The sequence below is a fragment of the Pieris brassicae genome, chromosome 11, assembly GCF_905147105.1.
Source record: "Pieris brassicae chromosome 11, ilPieBrab1.1, whole genome shotgun sequence".
Taxonomy (NCBI): domain Eukaryota; kingdom Metazoa; phylum Arthropoda; class Insecta; order Lepidoptera; family Pieridae; genus Pieris; species Pieris brassicae.
This window is the reverse complement of record NC_059675.1, coordinates 9,950,561-9,974,557: the sequence shown is the minus strand read 5'-3', so window position 1 is coordinate 9,974,557 and position 23,997 is coordinate 9,950,561.

Sequence of the window (23,997 nt, the reverse complement as noted above, 5' to 3'; positions counted from 1 at the left end):
ATGTCTCTAATATAATAAATATCTCACTATTATAACTTTGAACCTAATCGTTTCTATTCGAATCAAGAAATAACATTCGTTATTATTCGTAAATGGAGAAACTGAAGCCTTGTTGCCATTCCCCATTACAGTTCCAAATGCCGGGATATTACAAACGATTCGTAATTTCCTTTTAATTTACACAATTAAATGTCGATTGGCAATTATGAGACTAAATCATTTTTAACTTTGTGATGATAAAATGGCATTAACATAATAAAATTGACATATTTAAATAAAAAGGAGGTCAACTGGCGGCCTTGTCGCTTTCGAACGATCTCTTCCAGGCAACGACTGTAAAAAAATTTACTGAAAAAGGACATGAAAAATAAAAAGTGCACATGAATCAAATAATTAATAATATATCAATCTCACGTCAGTGTGAAAGTTAGGGATATACGATGTGGACAGGTAATGTTTGTACAGAAGAGATATAAAAGAAGATAGAGAAGGAGCTAAGCGATTAGGGACGCGAAGTTAATTCAGAGATCTTAAACGATTCGCCATGCAAGGTAGAGTTATATTATGGGATTTCAAGTATAAAGTTTTCGGATGACTGTAAGCTATAGCTATGGACTCCCAAAAATTTTAAATAGTTTTCGAGATAGGAGCATGTTTTGGGGTTCAATATAAGAGATGGAGAACGTGAGCATCAGGTCGCTGACGAAAGGGTAACCAGCCTAGCCGCTAACGGGACGCTTAGATATGGTCGTACTTTCTTAGACCGAATATAAAACGGATACAGAATTTTTTGAGACAATCCAGTTTATTAAGCAATTCCGCGTTTAGATCAGATAGAACAAGAATCAACGTAGCCGAGTAATTGCAGGAGAAGAGATTGAGCCAGTGAGATTTTACTGCTAAAGGGAAGAAAATACTAAGACGTCGAAGGATACTGGAGGCACCGTTCAATTTGTGTCTAAGTCCTTTAATTTGCTGCTCCCAGGATAAATTTTGATCAAGGATAACCTCCAAATTATTTACTGAACGGTTCATATTTAATTATACTCGTCGTGAAGTAAGGGCTGCCAAAAATTATAACTTTACTCTTGTTTGGATTAATTAGTAGACCAAAATTTTACTCCAATCATCTTTGCCAGCTCGTAGTTAGTAGATTGTATGGCTTAAAATTCAAAAATTAGAAATATGTGTGATTACAGGAAATATAAGAGTGCGAAATTCTACTAAAGATTATATATAACAAATAAAATGCAGTAGGTATCATTAAAGCTTATTTTCATATTTCAACTTTTGATTACTAATCTAACGAGATACTCCATTTCACCTTTCGTTGCACACATTCCAAGTAAATTTGTATTAATCACGTTTCGTTGCACACTTACCTAATAAATGTGTGATCATACCGTAAAACCTGAAAAATTTATTTATAAATGCTTTGATTAAGAAACTGTTGTCAACAAAACGCAATGTCGATATTAGTGAATACACAACAAAGAAGACGTATTAGGGTAATTAATCTAATTTGGAGATGTCCCTAATTGTCCCTGTGGCGCCATCTGTCCCACTCCCTGAGACTGCTCACTAGTTGCTAAGCTCTGATCGATCAGTGTACGTGAACCGGATCACTTACATCCAAAGTTATATTATTATCTAAAAGTTATATAGATTGAAGATACTTGGGGTTCATACATTTCTGCACACGTTCGGAGGTCTCTAAAATATATGAAAAATTGGGTCCTGCAAAATTATCGATATTTATACACAAATTTTAAAAAACGTCTCACAATGCCACTGGAAGGATATTTTTTGTGAGTAGTGCTAAATTCACATTATTGTATATAATGAACAAAATCTGTACATCTGCTATTTCTGCATAACAACGAGTTGGATTTTTTTTTGTATATTTACGAGTGATATAAATAGGAGATTGTCTTTTATCTTACTGCTGTCCGTCATGGTAATTGAGTGAGTATTAAATTTTTGTTAAGAAGTAGGCGTATACAGGAAAAAGCGGCAACACATCATTAAGCCCATATTCGGACCACCCAAGGGCAATGGACGATGGATGATAAATGTATAATCTGTATATATTCGCGTCCTCCATTAGTCGGCGTCATAGCGCACCGCCCCTTAAGTGAAACCAGACATTAATATGACTTATCGCTGTAAAAAGCCTTTCCACTGATCCTATCCATATAGTGTAGAGAATCATAATGATATAAACACAAGTTTTAATATAAATGGTGCTTAATAAAGCTCATTTGAAACTAGCATCGGAATATATATACAGCATTGGTTTGATTGGTATGGCAAGAGCAATTCAGTTTGAGGTACAAATATTGAATATATCACTCGTATATTAAATATTTGAAAGAAAACACTTTTTACCGGATTGAGTTATGTATTATTATAAACTTTTAATTATTTTACATAATTTTAACGTTTCGTGTGCTTTACAGCGTGCGTGGTCACGGTGACTGAAGACAAAAGGTGTTGAATGTCAAAAAGTATCACAGCTATAGAGAAAGTTGTATTATCTGTATTTATTTCCCCGGAGTTGATATCGACTAAAAGATGACGGGTTTTTGCAGAAATGACTTACGATGTCCTCTATTTTCGCGGATTGTTTGTCTTGGAAAATAGATTTGTATCATTGAGTATACCGTATTTAAGGATTATGATAGAGTTTTACCCATTTTCTATGTACCATAATTTATCAATTTTTAGAAGCTTTCTATGCTGAAGATAAATAACCTAAACTAACGTTGCAGGTGTGAAATATAATTAAAGAGTTTATTGTGTTTAATTTGAAATAAAATTATATAAATAATTTAATTACCCATATGATTTGGATCACCGTTCGGTTTTACACTTTTGTTTCCATCAAAAAATTCTATATAACGTGGATAAAGATCAATAACGGTTGACGCTATCACGTACCCAATTCGATTCCCGGACAAAGTGTACAGTCCCCGATGCGGCGTCTTGAATACGTTGCGAATACCAAATGGCTAGCTCAAATGAGAACATACTTTATAGATCTGCACGGCCAATCACAATAATACTACCTGTGCAGTCAAAGTAGTTTATCTATTTCTGCAGTTTATATACAAAATTATATTTATTTCCATTCCTAGATAAGTCGATTGAATATGCGCGTTTTAGCGTGGCGAGCGTTGTATTAATTTATGGTAACTTCTTATATTCATATTAAAATTTGACAATAGGGGCCACAACACGGTATTTTACAGTACCTACTACTAAAGTTACGAAGAAACAAATATCGTCAAACTACTCGAACAAATTTATCTTTCGAAATAAAAAAAAAACAGTAAAGCCTTTTAGGTCTAGGCTTCCGATTTCTGTATCTGTTTTGTGACCATTTCTTTTTTGTAATAGGCAAGTAGTGCCTGACACTCGCCATCGATTTTTCGGGTCTAAGACATGTCGGTTTCCTCATGATGGTTTCTTTCACTATACCACTAAGTTTTATAAATATCTTCTTCCGCACTGCTGGGGTTTTGAACCTACGAACTCAGGCATGAGTCACAAGCTGAAACCACTAGACGTTGGTTTTAAAAGCAACTGCGAAGATAATTCCCCTCACCTCAGTTCTAAACTATGGGATTACAATCGCACATAATATGCGCGATATTATGTGCGATTGTAATCCCATCATATACCTATGTGATTGGCGCTTTGACAAATATGAAATGTATTGAAAATTTAGTACTGACTTGAAACCGAGTTGTTTCTATAGGTGTATCGTTAAGTACGTACAAAATGCGGAGTGTCAGGTGCAATACAATACACATTTTGTACACCTGTTCTCATTTACACTAAACTGGAGTGAAGCATGTTGCAGAGAGAAGCGGTTTGTTTCATAATAATAATTATTTAACATTAGTATATAATAAAACTGAGATGTCTAGCAACTGGAAACAATAATTGATTAATGAGAAATGAAACTGAATTAAACCACGTAAACTAAAAAAGGAATGTCTATAACTACTTTAGTAGAAATAAAATCGAAGTTAAACATAAACACGGAGACTTAAAAGAAGTGTTTATTCGAAATTCTTATATCATTAAAACCATTTTAATAGAACGGCTGCATATACAGTTTCTTAAACAATAATTTTAAGTTAATGCTCTAATTATATAAATAGACATACCATAACAAATAATTATAATTTTTATCCTGCTAAAAGTTCGTGTATTGGGCAAATTCCAGACAGAGAGTTGCACTGTGTATATGTAAAGTATTTTGCTAATGATCAATAGAAGCGAGGATTAGGCTGCTATGTTTTAACTATGTTAAACAACACAGTACCAAGAGCCTCAAGGGAATACGCATCCAACTAATATCAGCGAGTGTAATAAACGAATAGTTTTTTGTTCATTTGATCTTAGAGTAAGATTAAAACTTCAGACATGTCAGATTTTAAGACGTATATTCATATTATTATTCGTATATTATTATAGACGTATATATATATTTTTAGGGCTAAGCCTCGAATTGAAATCTTATCCCAAGATTCCCAAGTATATAAAGATTTACTATATTACCTTTAAAGATTTACTAGATTTCTGCTTTTGATCACATTTTGAATTAAAAGAAAATATCTTTAAAAAGTCACAAAACAAATTAGCCTTTATTACAAAAAACAGATGCGCGTTAGTTGTATCACTGTACTAAGTTACGAATAATAGTATCGTGTAAAGACAAATAAAGGGACATGATGATGATACTCGGGTTGTCGCTGCATCTAATTGGCTTTGAGCTTGATCTTTTATAGAGCCTAGACGTAGTAGAGGGCTTGTTTCCATAGTACGTTTAAAAAAGATGTGAAATCCTCAGGATTTTTTAGACAATATTACATAGGTCTTTAAGTGAAATAAGTATTAGAAAACTATCATATCCTCAGTACGAAGAATATCAACAGTTAATTTAATTGTACCACAAAGAACGGTTCGCCGTCGATACACAATCTTATACTAGAATAATAAGTCCTGAGTATAAATTAAAACGGGAAAATTAAATGAATCATGGTTTTTGAAAAACAAATGCACGAGTAAATAGCTGTAAAAAATTAAGGTCAATGTGGCCGAGATACACCGTGGGGTACGACAAAACGCCAATTTTATATATGAGGAGGATATAATAATAATTGCAGCGCGGAAACTCCGAAGACGGGATCGCAATTCTTTAAGCTGAATACAAATTAAAATTTAAACGATTTACACATGCAATTAATAGCAAAAAAAATAGTGAGCACAGCATTTAAAAAATGCATGTATAATATATTATGGGCAATGTTTGATTGAAAGCTATTAATTAAAGTGCAATAACTTATCAGTGGGCACAGGTCCCATACACTTAAGCTCTCATTGAAATCGACTGCATAGGCCATTCATCCTCTGAAAATATTGACAACCCCTTTCAACTTGAAAAGCGCTTGAAAATAAAAGAGAAGACCCGATTTTTCCTTACTTAGTCCCTTCAATGGAACGCATAGGGAGTTTCCGAATAACTCTTTCCGCAGTAAACCTTTAAAAAGTGTTTTTGGTTGAGCCGCTCAAGCTTAAGGAATCGTGAGATCAAAGGTAGCAGACTTCTCCTTATAATGAACAATCTGAGGGGCTATTCACGTTATTTACTTTTTTTATCTTGAGAAGAGAATGCATAAGAGTTACTATATGACCAAATAATATATATATATATCTTGTTTAGCTGATAATCAATTTAATAATTTAATTAATACTTAATAACCTGGCGTAATGCGTGTGTTTTCCGTTTCCTAAAATATGGTTGAGCGAAGCAATGGCTGGTTCATGCGTCATGACTGTTGCTATATACATATATACAAGTGTATATATAAGTGCTACAGTCGGTGTCTAGTCGACTCATGCTTCTTTTCTTTTCTTTTGTATTAATAAAGTGGCACGAGTCAAAACTATAAAGTACTCGTATTAATATTTGTGTGTAATGGTAAATCAAAGAACAGATGTTTTTTTAATTATGTTACTTAAATGATGTTGTAGTTTATGAAATTTTCCTTCAAATAATTTTAATGTATAGGGATGTTAAAACTTGTTTAATTTCTTGCCGGTTCTTCTAAGAACAAGGCCTTCTGGTAGTTTTACGAACGGATGCCGTAGTCTTACTCTTTCACGAATTGTGTAAACGTTTTTGACATTCATAAGCATGCGCTAAGGCGCATCTAAACTGAATAAATGTATTTTTGATTACTCACGTAGTAATATTTGTTAGTTCAATCGAAAAATAACTAAAACAATTTCATGTGGTATTTAATTACCATTTCCGTCAGCCACACTTCACGTGTGCGTGTTATGCTGTCCGATCTTATCGACCCTTTAAGGTATGTTTCTGTCTTATGGAATGGAAACTCGCAATTATTCGCTTTAGGAAGATGTCTTATATACATCGAGCTACCCCATTGAAATCCTCTTATCTCTAGAATACTTTAATATTTACCTCTTCAGGGAAAAATATAAATGATAATTGGATTAAACAAGATTATATTGAGAATTTAAAAAGTTTTGGTATGAACTATTTATAGCAAATACTTATAGGTATGCCTGGGAGCACAATTTCAATTCTTAAATAAGACAATGAACACTTTATATATACATTCTAAAACAATGTGTATGCCTAAAAAATACAAGAAAATATGACTTCTCCAATTTACCACACATAAACATCAATAACATTAGAACATAAGCAATATATCAAAGAAAAAAAATTAAACAAACAACCACAAAATAAATAAAAACAATATAAAACCAAAAATAATAATAATAACTAAAACATAATAATAAAAACTAAAACTAAAAGATAAAAATAACAATAACAGTAATAATAAAAACAAGATGAAAACTTAAACCACATTAAGAGCCTACAAAAAAAAGTTACGGTAAGTTGGCAGACTGTTGTAAAACACATCAATACTTTCAATGTTTGTAATTAAGTTGTAAGAGCCAGATAGCCTATTCACTGGACCATTGAAAGTAGCAGATAAGCGAGCCGTAGGTAAGTATATAATTTTTTATATGGACATTCTGTTTGTGGCTGACATACACTGTAGATTTTTGGGTTTTAGACATGCTGGTTGCCACACGTTTTTTTGCCAATATGAGAATGTTAAGTTCTTCGATCACGAACTAAAATACCTCTATGCTAACATATATAACTGTAAGTGGAAATTAAAATTTATACAAAAATAACAGACAGAGAATCCAAATACATATAATTATTAAGCGGTTTTACGAAGCTCCAACGTGTGTGTAATAAAAATTAATGCAGTATCTGTTCCGAGTAACGGTCTGTGTAATTTCGATAAAAACCGGTCAAGAGTGCGCTCAAATGTATGTAATTTTTACGTCTCAATTATTTTACTATATATTATTTCGGAAGTCTCTTAGAATAGTAGTAGTATATTTAACTATAAACATGTAACTGGTACACGTTGTACTAAGCCAATAAAAAACCAGTGAAACTTCAACTTTCACTTCAGCGTCAGATTCCTGAATCTATTTCATAGAAAACTTTTCATCAATCAATCATCCTTCTGCACCAAGCACTATTGATTACCAGTTTATTTTTATTTAATGTAAGATTATTTCTAAGCATTAAGACTATGAGATTGACACTGCTAACATTGTTTAATATTTTGGAATTTTATAATTCATTAATTCTTGTTTACTAGTTTTGTGAATTTACGCAAATATTTATATGGTCATATTACACATGTAAAATTACGTCTTTGTAATTACAAATGAAAGGTTTTTACTATAATACACGGATCTCCGGAAACAAATAACACCCATCGGCTTATTTCTTCTGTTTGCTGAGATAAATGAACTGCAACAATAAATTCTTATTAAAGCTCATGACTTTATCTGGTAAATATACAACATTTTAAAGTATTTTGTTAATGGAGAATGTAGTTGGCCGTGACATATTTGTAATGTTTAATAAATTGGTAAGGGTGATTCTTCAAATAGCAACTTAACTTCCTTTTAACACTCAAGAAAAATTAAGTACATAAAGGTGTACATTTATATTCTCATTACCCATTATGTTAGTGTTGGAATATAAGTGAAAAGTCTGCGCCTCTGCATGATTTTTAGAATCTACATACGCAGTGTCAAGCATCCGTCCCATCGATCGAGAGAGGAAATAGAGAGAGCAAACACAAGTGTTTGTACAGAAACTTGTGCACTAATAACCCATGCGTTGGCTTGTAATGAGTTTCTGAGATGACACATTTTCCATACAAACTATTCACTTAGTAAACTAACTTTATTTTTGTCCATCTTATATTATATAATATTTATATATAAAAATATACATTAAATTATGTACTTAAATATTCATTGGATATTTAATCCTCCGCAAAGTCTTAAACTCACGTCGTTTAATATAAATCATGTCAATTGAAAACCCATAGTAAGTACCGCTAAAAATTGCTTTCCAAAATTACATCAGTTATTAAAGTAATATGGGGTTATAAATATGGAAATAATGGCATTACCCCGGCCCTTGAGTGGAATGAAAGTTGCTAAATGAAGGTGCGCGATTCTTTTGGCGGTGAATTTTAATGGATTCCCGCTTCAGTCCAGCTTTATTAACGGATTTTAACAAACCTTTTTACAAGGTTGCTTTAATTTAGACTAGAATCAGTATAGCAGTATAGCAACCAGATTAATACACACATATTATATGTTATTATACTAACGTAACCTAACCGAACAATAGATAATAATTGGTTTTTTGGACAGCTGCAGCGCTACGGGAAATGCATCCAAACTTGTGTACCAAAACGCATTTTTTTCAAGCCTCCTCTGCTGCGGCTTTTTCTACTTCGGGAGACACCTACATAATCAGTATCATCAAATTCGGGCGACGGATTTCTAAATTTTAACCAAATTAAGACATACGCCTTAAAAAATATTAACTTTAATTACTTGAGGGACGCATTACTTGTCCCTTAGATATATTTTAGAGAAGTCAAGAGAATTTAATAAGCCCGTGTTCATTTGTTTTGTTCATTTCTCCAAAGGATTTGACTCGGTGATATGGCCAGTGTTGTGGAAGACCCTGCTAGAGATGGGCACTAGGCACAAGACGGCTTTATGAAGAAGGCACAGCTTCAGTTCGCACAGATGATGTCCTATCAGGTGATTTCCATCCAAGTGCCAGAGGCCAAGGGTGCATAATAACACCGCTCTTATTCAACCTGTACACAGAGCTCATAATGCGCATCACTTTGGAAGACTGGACAGACGGTGTAACAATTGGTGTATACTGGATTGCGAACTTGCGTTACGCGGCTGACACCACTCTGTTTGCATCCAGATGAAAGAACTTCTGTCAAGGATGGAACGAGTGAGCCATGAGTTTGGACTTAAATCGCAGCAAAACTAAGGTAATGATTGTTGACCGTGTCAGAAATAATTCACCACAAGTGACTCAACTCACGAAATGCAATGGTGGTCCAATCTTATATTTATCTTGGGGCTTAGATTTCAAACAATGGCGGATGCCGAGATTGCGGCGGATAGATGAGGTCAAACGACGTATGGGCATCACATCACAAGAACGGCTATGGACAAGATGCAATAAAATATGGAGAAATAGGAATATAACAAAAGCCACGAAGACTAGGCTCGTGAAGACACTTATATTCCTCATATTTCTGTAGGTGGCTGAAACGTGGACCTTGCGAGATGCGGAAAGACAGAAAATAGACGGTCTGGGATTGTGGTGCTGAAGGAGAAGGCTTGGGGTTTCGTTGACCGAGTTTCGTACAAACGTCTCGATACTTCAAGAACTCGGTAATAAGCAGCGTTTGTTTTCAAGAGTACAATCTCGCATCCTTACATTCTTCGGACACGTGTATCAGCTTGGTTTTCAGTCCATAGAACGCCTTGTCGTCCAGGGGAAGGTGGAAGGCACTAAACCGCGTGGAAGGTCACCTACGCGTTGGACTGACCAGATCAAGTCTGCCATATGAGGTTCACTTAATGAGTGTAGCAGGATGACCTCTAATAAGCAACAATGGTGAAACGTCGTGAAGCGCATCACATCTGCCCCTTCTAATACCACTACTACATAGCGATTACGACTCTGTCTCTCAAGCTCTGTCAAGAGTGTACCGGATAAGAAGAAGAAGAACCGTGGGATATTAGTGGGACCCACTCACAAACACAAACATAAACATTGATCGTGAGTCCCATAAAAGAAAAATTGAAGATAACTTCTCGAAGAAACCTATTTCTACGTGGGAAGAAGATGTTGCCCATTTACAGGTAAAAAGAAAAGTACTGTCTTTGAGGGCAGTTTTCAAAATCTTCACGGCCTATTCGTCACGGGTTAATGTTCGGATTGTTAAGTAGGTCTATGTAGTTTAAAAATAATGAAGCGATATGCATTTCGATATTCGAAAAAAAAATTTTTTTTCGTCTATCATAATGTATATAAGATACTCAACTCAACGTTTCTGGTGCTTTGACTAATTGCCGGGTTTATTCCGTACGAAGTCTAATAATAAATTCACTGTGAAGTATTTTTGTTATAGGTACGTTAACCTACGCCCCAACAATATCATAATCCTACGATATAATAATTTACTTATCAAAATTAAAACACTATAACATACAACCAAGGTAAGTTTACGGATTGATATTATTATTATTATTATATGCGGTGTTACTGACAAAAATCTAACACATCCATTGTTGACACATGTTGTGTACACACAATTATTATTTTGCTTGTGTAATGATTAGAAATTATCTTAAGATGCAGATTTTTATAATCGCTTAATAGCAATTAGAGTCATATCTTGTCGTAAGAGCAGCTTCTCACCATAAATAATACTGAAAAATTATTCGCTATCTTCGCATCAGCGCTCGGAGCGGTTTCCGATTGAAGTTTATTATTGGATCCTCAATTATACCACCATGTAAGAGACAAAGCAAATTTATTCTTTACTCTTCTTCACTTTAGAAATTTCATACCCATACATAAATTATGCAATTAACATAACTGCAATAATAAAATTCAATAATTGTAATTTTAGATGTATTGTCAGGATGCCGGTAAAAATTGAGCTATGAAAAAGGTTCCAGCTGACGTTAGCACGGTTACATATCAATATACTTAGTCTGGCGATAAATACTGTTATAATTGAAAATTAACAAAATATTACTTTTGAATTTAGAATCTGTATTTTTTATATAATTGTTCATTGAGTTTTCTCATTTTGGCGCCAATTGTTGTATATTTGGCGATATTAAAATGGAGTGTGGTGATAAAGAGAACCGAATCGCTGTGATTGCATTACAACAAAGTCGTTATGGATGGTATGGAGCCAAATGCAATTTTTAAAACGAGACCTCCTGTGTTAGTGACAGAAAAACATCTGGCCGTCCATGTAATGTTCGTACGAAAAAGGTGGTCAAAGCACTAAGGGTCGCATATTTTAAAAGATGGCTTAGAACTTATAGCCTATAAGAGACGTACTAGTCATTTCCAAACTGATATTTCAAAAAAGAATAGGATGTTAAGTTTTTTTTTTACAATTGAGCAACATTTTAACAAACAATATGACCGTATTTATGCTCAGAGCTCTAAGGAAGCTTTCCAATTAGTCGATAGAGTGCAACGTGGACATTATCCGACTTCAGTGATGGTTTAGTGGGGTATTAGCTATGAAGGAATAACTGAGCCATACTTTTATGAAAAAGGTATCAAAACATCGGCACAAGTGTATTTAGATACCATTCTTGAGAAGTCAGCGAAGCCCTTTAACAACACTATGTTCAATAACCAAGAATGGTCCTTCCAGCAAGTCTCGGCGCCGGGTCAAAAATCTCGGTCTACGCAGCCTTGGTTGGAAACGAACTGAAGTCTGGCCGTCGTCTAATCCCGATCTTAATCTGATCGGAATCATAATCTAAATAAATCATAATTTATGGTCAGTTTTAAAGAGTACGGCTTGTTCTAAACGCCATGATAATTTGGAGTCCCTAACACAATCTGTACGATTGGCAGATAAGAATTTGCCCATGGAAAGAGTACGAACTTCGATATCTGGCTTCAACGTTTAAAGGATTGTATTACAGCCAATGCATACCACTTCGAATAAGATTTTTATATTTTAAATTGTTTTTCTATTTTAAAATGGTAAAAAACGTAAACGATTATACTAGAAAATCTAATCATACCATTTTATTTTGTATTACCAAAACAAATTTATTTACTAAAAATAGGCCAGATTGAGAACGAAAAAACTACGTTACGAGAGTTACTAAAAAACATAGAGATGGAAAAACACACTAGGATTCGAGGGCAGTAAGTCTGTCCTAGTTTTTTAAGTTGGTAAAATCTGGTACACAGTGTACCAGATTTTGCTATACACAAAACTAACTAATGACATTAGGTATATTGTTTATGACTTCTATTCTTAATTTGTCCTTATATTCAGATCAGTACTTTCCTGTCACAAAAGATAATAATACGTAGTTGCAAGTCGGTGTAACGACATTCCAACACCCACAAACGTTCCAAGCTATTAATAATGATCGATATATTTTAATATTCATAGTTCGATGTCTTCACAGATACGTTTAACCATATTAAATGTTAATTTTCCCTTTTAAAATGGAACAGGAATTAATGGCTCGGCAAATCCCGCAAGCTTTTTTTTTTTTCTTGATGTCCTTAATGCCTTCACTGAATGCGCTCCTATGATGCTCTTTTAAAAGATTTAATTGGACGCCTTTTATATAAATAATAAGCTTTATTGTCACTAATTGAAGCAGTTTTCAATAGAGATAAAATTTAATTAACTATATAAATTAAAACCGCATTTTCTGAAATTTTGTAATTGAATTGATGTGTCCTGACCGGATAATTCGTTTTTAATGAGGTTATGAATTGTAATGAGTTGTCTTTATTATCTATCAGAAAGAAATTAATAACGAAGATTAATTATGTAATAACTATGTTATTATATAACGGAAACTCCCAAGCAAAATTAGTGAATTATCACTAAATTATTAATTAATATTATTATAATTTAATTAAACGTTAAACGCAAATTAATCAACAAAGCTTTTTATAAATTTGACGAATATTTAAATGATCCTAATCCTTGGGATTGATTTGCTCAAATTCAAACAATTTGTGTGACACAAAACTTAGCGATTATAAAGAGTGGTGGAAAGTTTCTTGCCAGTTCTTATTGCCCGCTCTACATCCTTGACTTGCGAACTAGTAGTAAATGTAAATTTTCAATTAATTTGTCTTCATTTCTGACGTTCATAAGTGTAATTTGTGTTTGAGTTTGATTAATATTTACTTGAATGCTCGTAATTACAATTTTCACAGTTTTGATTCAAAGCAAATTAGTTTAAAATGTTAAAGTATAAAGCAATATATTTTATCAAAACTGATAAGCCTAAATATTTCATAAGAAAAACATCCAATTTCTAATAGATGCCCTAAACATTTGCATGTTATGAGTGGAGCCAAGTTATACATGTATATTTTCTTATTATGGCAATACCATGTAACTACAGTCAATGTATTAAGTTTATATATTATTAAACGCGAGTGAGTATTGTGTGTAAAATAAGTCTAGTCTTAGTTTGATTTTGATATTTGGTAAAAACATGGATGGCAGTGGAAAGTAAGTAATTTTTCCTATAAATTATTATATTATAGACGTTTGAAATTATAACATAAGTGAAAACTTTTTCGAACAAGTTTTACAAAAAAATTGTCCGCGTGTCCATACGGACACGCTAAGCACTTGCATCAGTTGACATTACTTTGCTTCCGCTTTCTTTTTATGGTACATGGCTTATGGAATAGTCAAAAAAAAAAAAAAAAACATTGAGTGATATTTTGAATGCGTTGGAAGAAAGCAGTGATGAATAATGTGAAGAAACGAGGGCATTCTCTGATGCAATATATGTCGCTCCTTCAGAGTCTTCTGTATTGACTGATGAAGATGCTGGTGGACGTATCGAAAATTTGAGTTCTAGACAGTTATTGGCTGATGCTGAGTTTCATTATCAAAGGGATAGTTTGAATACAGAACAAAATTTTGATGAACTTGACGGTAAAAAAAGAAGAGAAAATCATTTATAAAAATGCCCGAAGCTCACAACAAACAAGCAAATGAAAAAGAAAAAAAGAGGGTATTATGAGTCAGCTATTAGTAAAGAAGATGGCGTACTTGTAGTTACTTGTGTCTATTGCTTCTAATAATCTGGGGGTTCAACCCATAAGTACTGTAAAGCGTAACACAGAACGATAAAACGAATGTACAGGTCCCACGTCCTCATCTTTTTGGTGAGGTGTGGTTCATAAGACGCGTCGATCGTATGAACGAGAATATAAATATGTATCTAATAAACCATAGAAGCAAAAAATGGTATTGGGCACTGTTCAGCTGGATGCTGGATGCATGTATTCACAACGCTTGGCAACTAAAAGGGAAAGCAGGTGCTAAAGTCGCACAGCTTGATTTCAGAAGGGAAATTGTGTTACATTATTTGAGCAAATAATGTAACACAATAAATAAATAAATATAACTCTATACCCAAAGGGTCAGGGAGATCTAATACTTCTAGTTCAGCGATAGCGAACACTTCGCGCTTTGACAAATTGGAACATTTTGTAACTAAAATAGAAATAAAGAGGAGATGTGTGGGTCCGTACTGAAAGACTAAACAGCGAACAGCTTCCTGCAAATGTAATGTTGGGCTTTGGTTGACTGTTTTAGAGATTACCACAAAAACAACTAAGTCCTTTCTTGTTTTTTTCCGTATGTTATTTAAATTTGTACACATTAACGCTTAACACTATCCTACAGAGAAGGATCAAAAAGGGTACAAAAACCCTTTACACACTAAGACCTTATCTTAAAAAACGAACTGATTCTACCTACATCCAGACTAAAATTACATCAATCAGGACCATTGACCTCCTCAATAAAAATATATAACAAATTACCAAAAAATTTGAAGAATGAAACAAATAACTTGGGGTTTACCAAATGTTTAAAGGAATTATTGTATAAGAAATGTTATTACACTGTTTATTAATAATGTTAAGCATATACTCCTTATCACAACGTGAAGCCAAAGCAAATATACCAAATAAATAATGTTTCTTCTAAGAATATAATTAACTATAAAAAAGCATGCCCTCTCACAACATTGGTGTGCTTAACCAAGGTCCTTATTGTAATAACTTATAATGTGACACGTGTAAAATATGAATATAAGGAATGCAATAAAAAACTGAATTTGAGTTTAGTTAAATTTAGGTCAAAGTTAATATAATAAAACGTGTTTTATTATTTTCCTTTAAATGGTAAGTGAAGGCGTCGTATGTATCATATATCGAAAACAAAAACAATTCGCATTGATAAGAAAAAAGGTAAAGCTGCAAAACATAAATAACATCACTTACCATACAAAAACTAGGCTATTGGGAACGGTATAGCGATTCGATTTCCCCTTTGGGCTATCTTTGCCAATTGTTTTTGCCTCTTGGCTAATATACAAAAACACTTGATAAAGATTAAATTTTGGAATATTTAGAACGTTTATTTAGCACACATTTTTTGTAGTTAAAATGGTTGTGATAATAAATATTACGTACATATTTTATTTTTACGAATTTTTGTTATATTTATTAATATTCCCGATTTCAGTGGATTTAGCATTTATTTTTCTATTTTCACACATACCGACAATGTATTAAAAAGTATGGGTCCATTTTGTACCGGTGGATATTTCTATTTCTACCGGTTATATTTCTACGCGATCTTGTCCCTATAAATATCAATTCATAAACAAGAAAGTGGATCTCCCAGGCAGGTGTCGGACAACAAAGTCCTTCTTTTCTTGCATCCATGCATAGAGCCCACTCAATCAATTCTTAAGTGAAAGCGGTTTTATTCGAAAATTCGAATTATATTTATCGAATCTTTTGTTTATGTCACGGAATTCTTTATTTGGTAAATATTTTATTTATTTTGTAGTAAAAGCCACCGCATAACTTTCATGACTTAAAGCGTACGACAATTCGTGATAAATTGAATCTTTTCTTGCTAGAAGCAAGACAAAGGTCGATTCACATTTTATATGTCTGATTCTTCCGCTCCAGGCCTCTTTCATTTTCATCACTCGTAATGGGATTTCAATTACTTGGACGCTGTCTATGATATTATCCGTTATATATTACATTAAATTAATTATAAATTAATCCGTATTCATGAGCTTTTGTGATATTTATATTTCCTTTGTTTTTATTTTTTCTTGTTCCAATTGAGTATTCTTATTCAGTAGAAATAATCAGATATGCTTGTGTTATTCGGAAAACGATTAGTATTACTCAACAGTGATATTGCTCCTGCCTAATATCTATGGCAATTACAGATATACCAACAATGTTCATATAAAAATAAATATTCCGAAAATTCTAGCTATGGTGTGATGGCACCATTGATAAGAACAAATCCTTGAATCATTTAAATTTGAGAAAAGTTCAAGATTCAATTATTGCGAAGTTTTAATCAGCGTTTGTAGAGTTTAGTCATAATTAATATCACATGCTACTTACTACTCATAAACAGCACCGTTTATGAGTTAGACATAGACAAATTCTTGAATCAGAGGGAAGCGAAAAGGGGAGGCGGTTGTAACCATAGTTGAGGCGAGTTACGAAGGCCACGGCTACTAATTTAATTAACTTTAAAAAGACAAAAATAATTAATTAAAAAAATTTATTATTAAGTAATTTATACATTATTAAATAATAAAAAAAAACGTGGCGAAACATTTCGAATTTTATGTAAATATTTATTATTTTGATACAGCTTCTGACATCCATCGTCAAAATTTGTAATTACCACGAGAGTTTTTCCTTAGCAATGATTTGTCCATTTACTTTAATTGTCTTTGGTAAATAATTATGTCGTAAAAAATTTGGGTAATGTCATATTACATTTGCAAGTAACAGCACTATTTCGTCTGAAAATTGAAGGCCTAACATACAACATATATTTAAGATATAACAAGTGGCTTCTTCCATCTAACAGGTTAAAGAAACTATAAGTCATTTGAATGTGGGTTTTCCGTTAAAAAATTGGAAAACTATTTCATCAGGCATAAATCAAAATTAACAACAATTAGCAAAAACGTAATGTTCTTGCCAGCAAATTAGAAACCGTCTACTATTTATAAGGTAAGGCTTTACAAAGGGTAACCTTGTATATTTGTCTCGAGCCAACCCTCGTCGACTTTTCCCAAGATTTAATGTAAATTCGGACGTTTAATAATTTATTTGTGAACGATACTTTAAAATTATGAGATAATTGGAAATATTTTGTATACAAATTTACAAAGAAATTTCACAGTCATTAATTAATTTTGATGTTTTTGATTCTCTATATTTTATTATCAAACAACAAAACAAAATATATAAATCTGTCGCATCGTGTTATTATAAACAGCTTTCAAACATTTGCTTTTGAATTTATTTAAACGGTGTCTTGATTTTTTTGTGAGATTTAAAACCTATTCTATAATGCTATTACTTAATAATAAATAACTAGTTTAGATTTCTGAACTATAAGCTTAAAATATATTTCTATGTTTAAGTATTATTAAATGTCTTCGTTAATATATGAATATAAGAACAAATTATAAAATTGAATATCGGTCTCTAGAGAAAAATTTCTAACTATTAGATCATATCCAGTTCACAGAATATAAAATATCGAATAAACGCCATGAAATTGAAATAAAATAAGACATATCGGTTTCAATCAAAACAATCGAATGCCTGCAATTGGAGCTTTACTGAGCTATAGCTATATAGCCAACTTTAAAAGAACTTTATTTATATACTCAAAGTCTTAATTTAAATACATACAATAAAAAATTAACAGTTTTTGAACAAAAAATAAGTAAATAGCTAAATATGTACAGGTCATGTAGATAGCATATTCAATTTACGTAACTAACATATTCCTATCTTTAGCTGTATGCACTAACAATTTATTTTTGTAAAATATCAATCTATACGTTATCAAATGTCATATAATTTATAAAATTTCTTATTTTGCAAAATACGTTGTTTTGCCTTAGCGTTGTTAATGATTCCTTCTGATTTTTATATTTAAGAATTTAAGTAATATGAAAGTTAATTATTCGTTTGGCCAAGTTTTTTTCATGACCATGCTATTCACTGGTTTATAGTATAAAATAAAAACTTCTATCTTGTAGTTAAAAACTTAACGCTTTAATTTATTTTCGTTATCCGTCATTGAGATTAAAAGTTCATTTATGAAGATAGTAAACAAAAAGTAGCATAATATTTACATAATTGCATAATTCAACTCTACAGTAATATTAAAGGACACCTGTCTACTAACTTTCCGTCTAAAATACATTTTTTGGACTTCTTTCATAAATCAACCTAACTTGTTTAAAAAGTAATTTTTTGAGCGAACGAGAATTTTCGTTAGTGTAATAAGATTTCGGCCATATTTTTCTTATACATAATATTGATTTTTTATCAATTTCTATGTCTTATCATATAGCAACATTTACAGCACAAGTGGCGCAATATATATTGTAAATAAATTATTGTTCTTTATTTGTCGAGGCAACTATGGAAATTGGTCGAGATTATTTGCAATTATTTAAAAATGTAATACAATAATATCAAATTTGCCGTAAACCACTATTCACAGTTTCATTAGATTTTGCATTGCCTTTAAATGCTAGTCTTGGATTTCAAAGGCAAAAATATCACAAATCAAAAAAGACGATACGTCACAACGCTTAATTTTCAATTTCCAAGTAATTCCTGTAAAGTATCTAACAATTTGTTCCCAGCCCGCATTAGTTTCTATTCGTCCCAGGGGCAACCTTTTACTGAACAACTAAACTTGGCACATTTCACTAACTGACACGTTTTGAGTCACTAAAACTTCCCAACTTTTCAACTTTAGCGTTTTGTCATCTACACCTTAGAGAATATTATAGAGATAGATGATCTCTATAAATACTTATGATTTAGTTAAAGAAGTTATGCATTATTTCTCTTATATCTCTAAGTTCTATTACATCCTATTAAAACAAGAGTGAAACACAGTTCTGTGTCTGTTTTGTCGATAAGTTTCAATCAAATGTTAGCACGCTTTTTGTGGCTTGCGTGCAAGAAAATAACAAAGTTTTTTTTGTCAATAAAATAAGTAACAAAGTAGTTAATTTGGTTTATAAATAACCAGTTTAAGGCTTAAAGTTTATTTTAAAATCAATTCATTTTACTCATTAACGTGTTTGGGTTGAAATAACTTTCTCTAGTTAAGAAATAATGAAATCGTTATATATAATAATTTAAATATTTTTGTTTATTAATATTAGGAGATTCAGTTGAAGAGTGTTATCTTAGTAGTGCGGCTTTTGACTCTGAGCTCTTGTATTCTAACTGAATGCATGTTTCCACTTGTCTGCAATGACTCTTGTATATATGGATAAATCCTGATAAAGTCAGCATGCCGTAAGTCCAACTATTGACAGCGGGCTCCAGATACATACTTGCCTTTAAAAAAAACAATTTTCAAGGTAAATATTACTTTTCTTTTATATGCTACATTTGGTGCAATAATGACAATATAATAGAACATAATAAAACGATACTAATGCTGTATGGTTTAGAGAAATACTAGTTTCACAGCTCCTTACTTTGAAAACTAGTGCCTTCAAGATATCTAACAATCCAAGCCGAACAGACGCTGCCAAATAAAATTTTCGCATTCGCCGTAGCAGGTGTAAAGTGCTGCGTGAAGTTCAAAGATTATTGTGATGTTATAGAAACACTATAAATAATTCTTAGTCTTCTATTGGTTCTATTTAGTTCTTTTACATGAGATGAAAATAGGTTATATAAAGTAAATATTCTCCTTTTTAAACGAAATAATATATATTCTATTAAACGTGATGAATTTTGTTCTTGATGACGAACTATCCTTTAAAACAATGTAATAAGGTAAATTAATAGACTAAAGCGAAATGCATTGATTGTGATTGGAAACAGAATTAATATGTCATGTCATGTCAAGACATGTCAATACACGTTGTATTGAACTAGAGATGCTGTTGACCAATTATAATATAGTAAATATAATATATTATAATAGTATATCGTTTTACATCCTCCATAGGTATCTTTGCTATATAATACGTATATGTATGATAAATTAGTAAATTCCTGTTAATAGACGTAGGTCTGTGTTGCAAGTAGTTGCAACGTCTCCTCTTTACTCTATGACAAGTGTTCCCGCTCGATTTGAATTTATTCCCAGAACGAAACTGTTCGCAACTTTACTGCATTTCAAAGTTTGGATTTCCTAATGTTCCGAACTAACACACGATGTCAGGGTTCGCCGTAAAATCTATTAGCTTAGATGAAAGCCAGGTGTCTGGGGAAAGACGCGTCGTTCTACCTACAGTATTATGAGCTGAATCGTTACAATTTTAGGAAATCTACAAAGGTTAGGAAATTAAGAAAATCACTTTTTGAACGGATTAAAGCTATATATTATTATTAAAACTTATTGTTATTTACATAATTCTAAATTTTTTATTAATAAATAATTTTTTCCGACGTTTCGCGTACTTTTCAGTGTGCGTGGTCACGGTGACTGAAGACGAAAGGTGTTAAATGTCAAAAGTATCACAGCTGCAGAGAAAGTTGTTTTATCTGTATTTATTGCCCCGACTCACGGTGTCCTCTGTTTTCGCGGATTGTTTGCTTTAGGTTTTAATTTGGATATTATTGGATCCCAGGTGTTTAAGGCCGTCTTCTCTATTGAAATTGGGGTGTTTTTTATTTATTTCAATGGCTTCGCGTACCAATCTTGGGAAGAATCTTTTTTCTTTCGCAAGTACTTTCGGTTGGTTAGAGCGTATGTAATGATTAGGCCTATCTCGTGTGTGTTCACAGACTGCTGATTTTGTGTGTCGTCTATGTCTTATGTCTGCAATGTGCTCTTGAGTCTGCTGGCCATATTGCATTAAGTTTGCCCTATGTAAGACAGGCCACAGTCGCAATCCAGATTGTATATACCTGCATCTTACAACGGGGTGTTACTTTTGATTGGTCTTAGGAATTGCTGATTCTTCTTGTGCGGCTTGAAAATTGTCTTAATAGAAGCTCGTTTTAGGATCCGGCTAATTCTATCTGTAACTCCCTTTACATATGGCAGGTAGGCTGGTTGACGGTGAACTGTTTGTGTCTTGTTTTTGTTTCTGTGATGCAGCCGGGTGATGCGCAGCTTGTTTCGGTGTAGCACCTGTTTTACATGCTGTAGTTCCTCCTCAAGGTGGGCAGCATCACAAAGACGTTGGGCTCTCTGGAAAAAACATTTACCGACAGAAAGTAGTTGTGAAGGGTGGTGGTGGGATTCACCATTGAGGTACCTATCTGTGTGGGTTGCCTTCCTGTGTATTGTGTGACCTAGTGTGCCATCTGCTTTGCGTGTAATTAAAATATCCAAAAAGGGCAGACAGTTGCTGTTCTCTTGTTCAACAGTAAATTTGATGTTGTTGTGTATTGAATTTAAATGTGTTAGAAATGCAGATATTTTGTCATTCGGGAGTACTACAAATGTGTCATCGACATATCTCTTGTACAGTCGGAAAAAAATTAAAATGTAGAATTATGTAAATAACTATAAGTTTTAATAATAATACATAGATTTGATCCGTTCAAAAAGTGTTTTTCTTAATGTGTAAAAGCTATTTCAACAAAAGACAATATAGGTTAGGAAATGCTATGGCTATGATTACTAGAAAATCGACGTTGAATATTAAACAAGGTTCAATTTAGTATACTCTTATAAAATAATAATTAGTATACTATTAAAAGTAAATTTATTGAAATTAGCGAACTCATTATTATTAATTTCTACAGTTATCTATATCTATAGCTGAAAGCTGCATCATATAAATATTGCCTTATTATTTCTACTGTGTGTATTATTAAACATACAACATAATAGAGTAAAAAAGACTTGTATCATGTATAATTCACGGAATTAACGACCTAACTAACGTACAATAACCTTTCATGTCTTCATGACTTAATTACATATTTGCATTTTATTTTGGAGTATGGAAGGTGCAATGTTTAAAATTTACAGCGGCTCGAGGGCCCTTGCAGCGGTGATTACGGGAAGTGCCCGTTTCATTGTTCAAAGCCGGTTGAAACTGTTGACACGCCGACCAGCTACATGCCATAATTATAAAACATTGTGCACTATTCGCCATTTTGTTTTCATTGTTTTAGACAAACCTACACAGTATAATATACAAACAGACTACTAAAACTAAAAATTTAAATATAATATATTATGTCCTAATTAATAGAATTTTTATTTTTTATATAGTTTTATGCCTATTCATTAGTGGCACAACAAAACAATTACTGATATGCTTATGATAAATTATTTATAATAAAAATTCCAACAAATTTCACTCCTAAACGTAACAAATTCTCAGGATAAATATATGGGTTTCTCGTAAGTTCTGAAACCATACTAATCAATTTTAGGATCGATGTAATGGCAACGCTCACTCACCGCTCACATTGGGTCAGATACGTCAACTCGATAAGAACTGCAAGAAAACATCTAGAATTACGTTTGTAAGTGATTTTCTTTTCTAGAAATGAACGCTCTATTTCTATACTAACTATATCATGGTAAAAAAATAAATGTGTATGATTAATTTGCAGTACTCGTGATATGATATAAAATCTATTGCAACAATTTTATGGCCATCATAAAAAAATACATAGATCAGTTTAACTTTCTAGACAAATTCTCCGTTGTTTAATGTAGCATCAGAACTGAGTAAGAACAACGCGAAATCCTTGTAATGCATAGCCTGTACGTAGTTTTAACAATAGCTTGGCAAGTCGCCGCGGCCTCCGAGAATCTGTATGCAGGGCACAGCCGACCCCGCATACCAAATGAATCCGCTCCTAATCCTACCATCCGTCTCGAACCCAATCCAGGGTGTACCTTAATCGCTCAATAGGAATTCCGAAAGAAACAATCCCCGATAAAATGAATTCTGCCGATAGTTTAGCTACGCTCATTTCAACAAGGAACAATTGTTTTGATTATAATTAATTTGATTATATTAAAAAAAATCTTAAAGCACACTACATCTAGAATTTAATCAATTACACTTTGCAAGTTATTTTTGGTTTGTACTTTGATATATAAAGATTTGTATGATTGTTATTGAAACTAAACAACTTTTTGGGGGTAGTATATATGTATCTAAAATATTGCAGCGTACACAGTAAAAGACATCCTTTCAATTATATAAAAGCATGTAAATGCAATTTTTTTGCATCTCATTTATAGTTTTATATATTTCATCCATAGAACTAAAGATAAATTATATCGCATTTTTTGTCTCTTCCTTAATTAATTATACTGTTATTTCTCTCGCGGAGTGAATCTGTTGCCTGTCTGAAAGGAAATAACATTAATAACATTGAAAGGAAAAAATGTTAATGCATAGCTAGGATTCAAACATACAACTTTATGGTTCATAGATGCGAGCTAATACACTTGGGTAACAATGGTTCATGTTTTAATGACTGATTTTATTGTAAAAAAAACAGTACCGCTTTACCTTTTAGGTCTGGGATTATTGTATTACTTTCATGATCATTTGTTTTTGCTAATGGCAAAGGAAAGTAGTTTATCAGCCGTCTAGGGTCTAGGGTATATAAACGGTGTATTCAGTGTACGATCGAGTGGTGAATGCGTACGTAGTAGAAAGTACTCACAGCTGCAGGGCCAAGGTTTGACCCTACGATCCACAAAACTGCGGTGAAAATCTTTAAATCTGGTAGCAGGG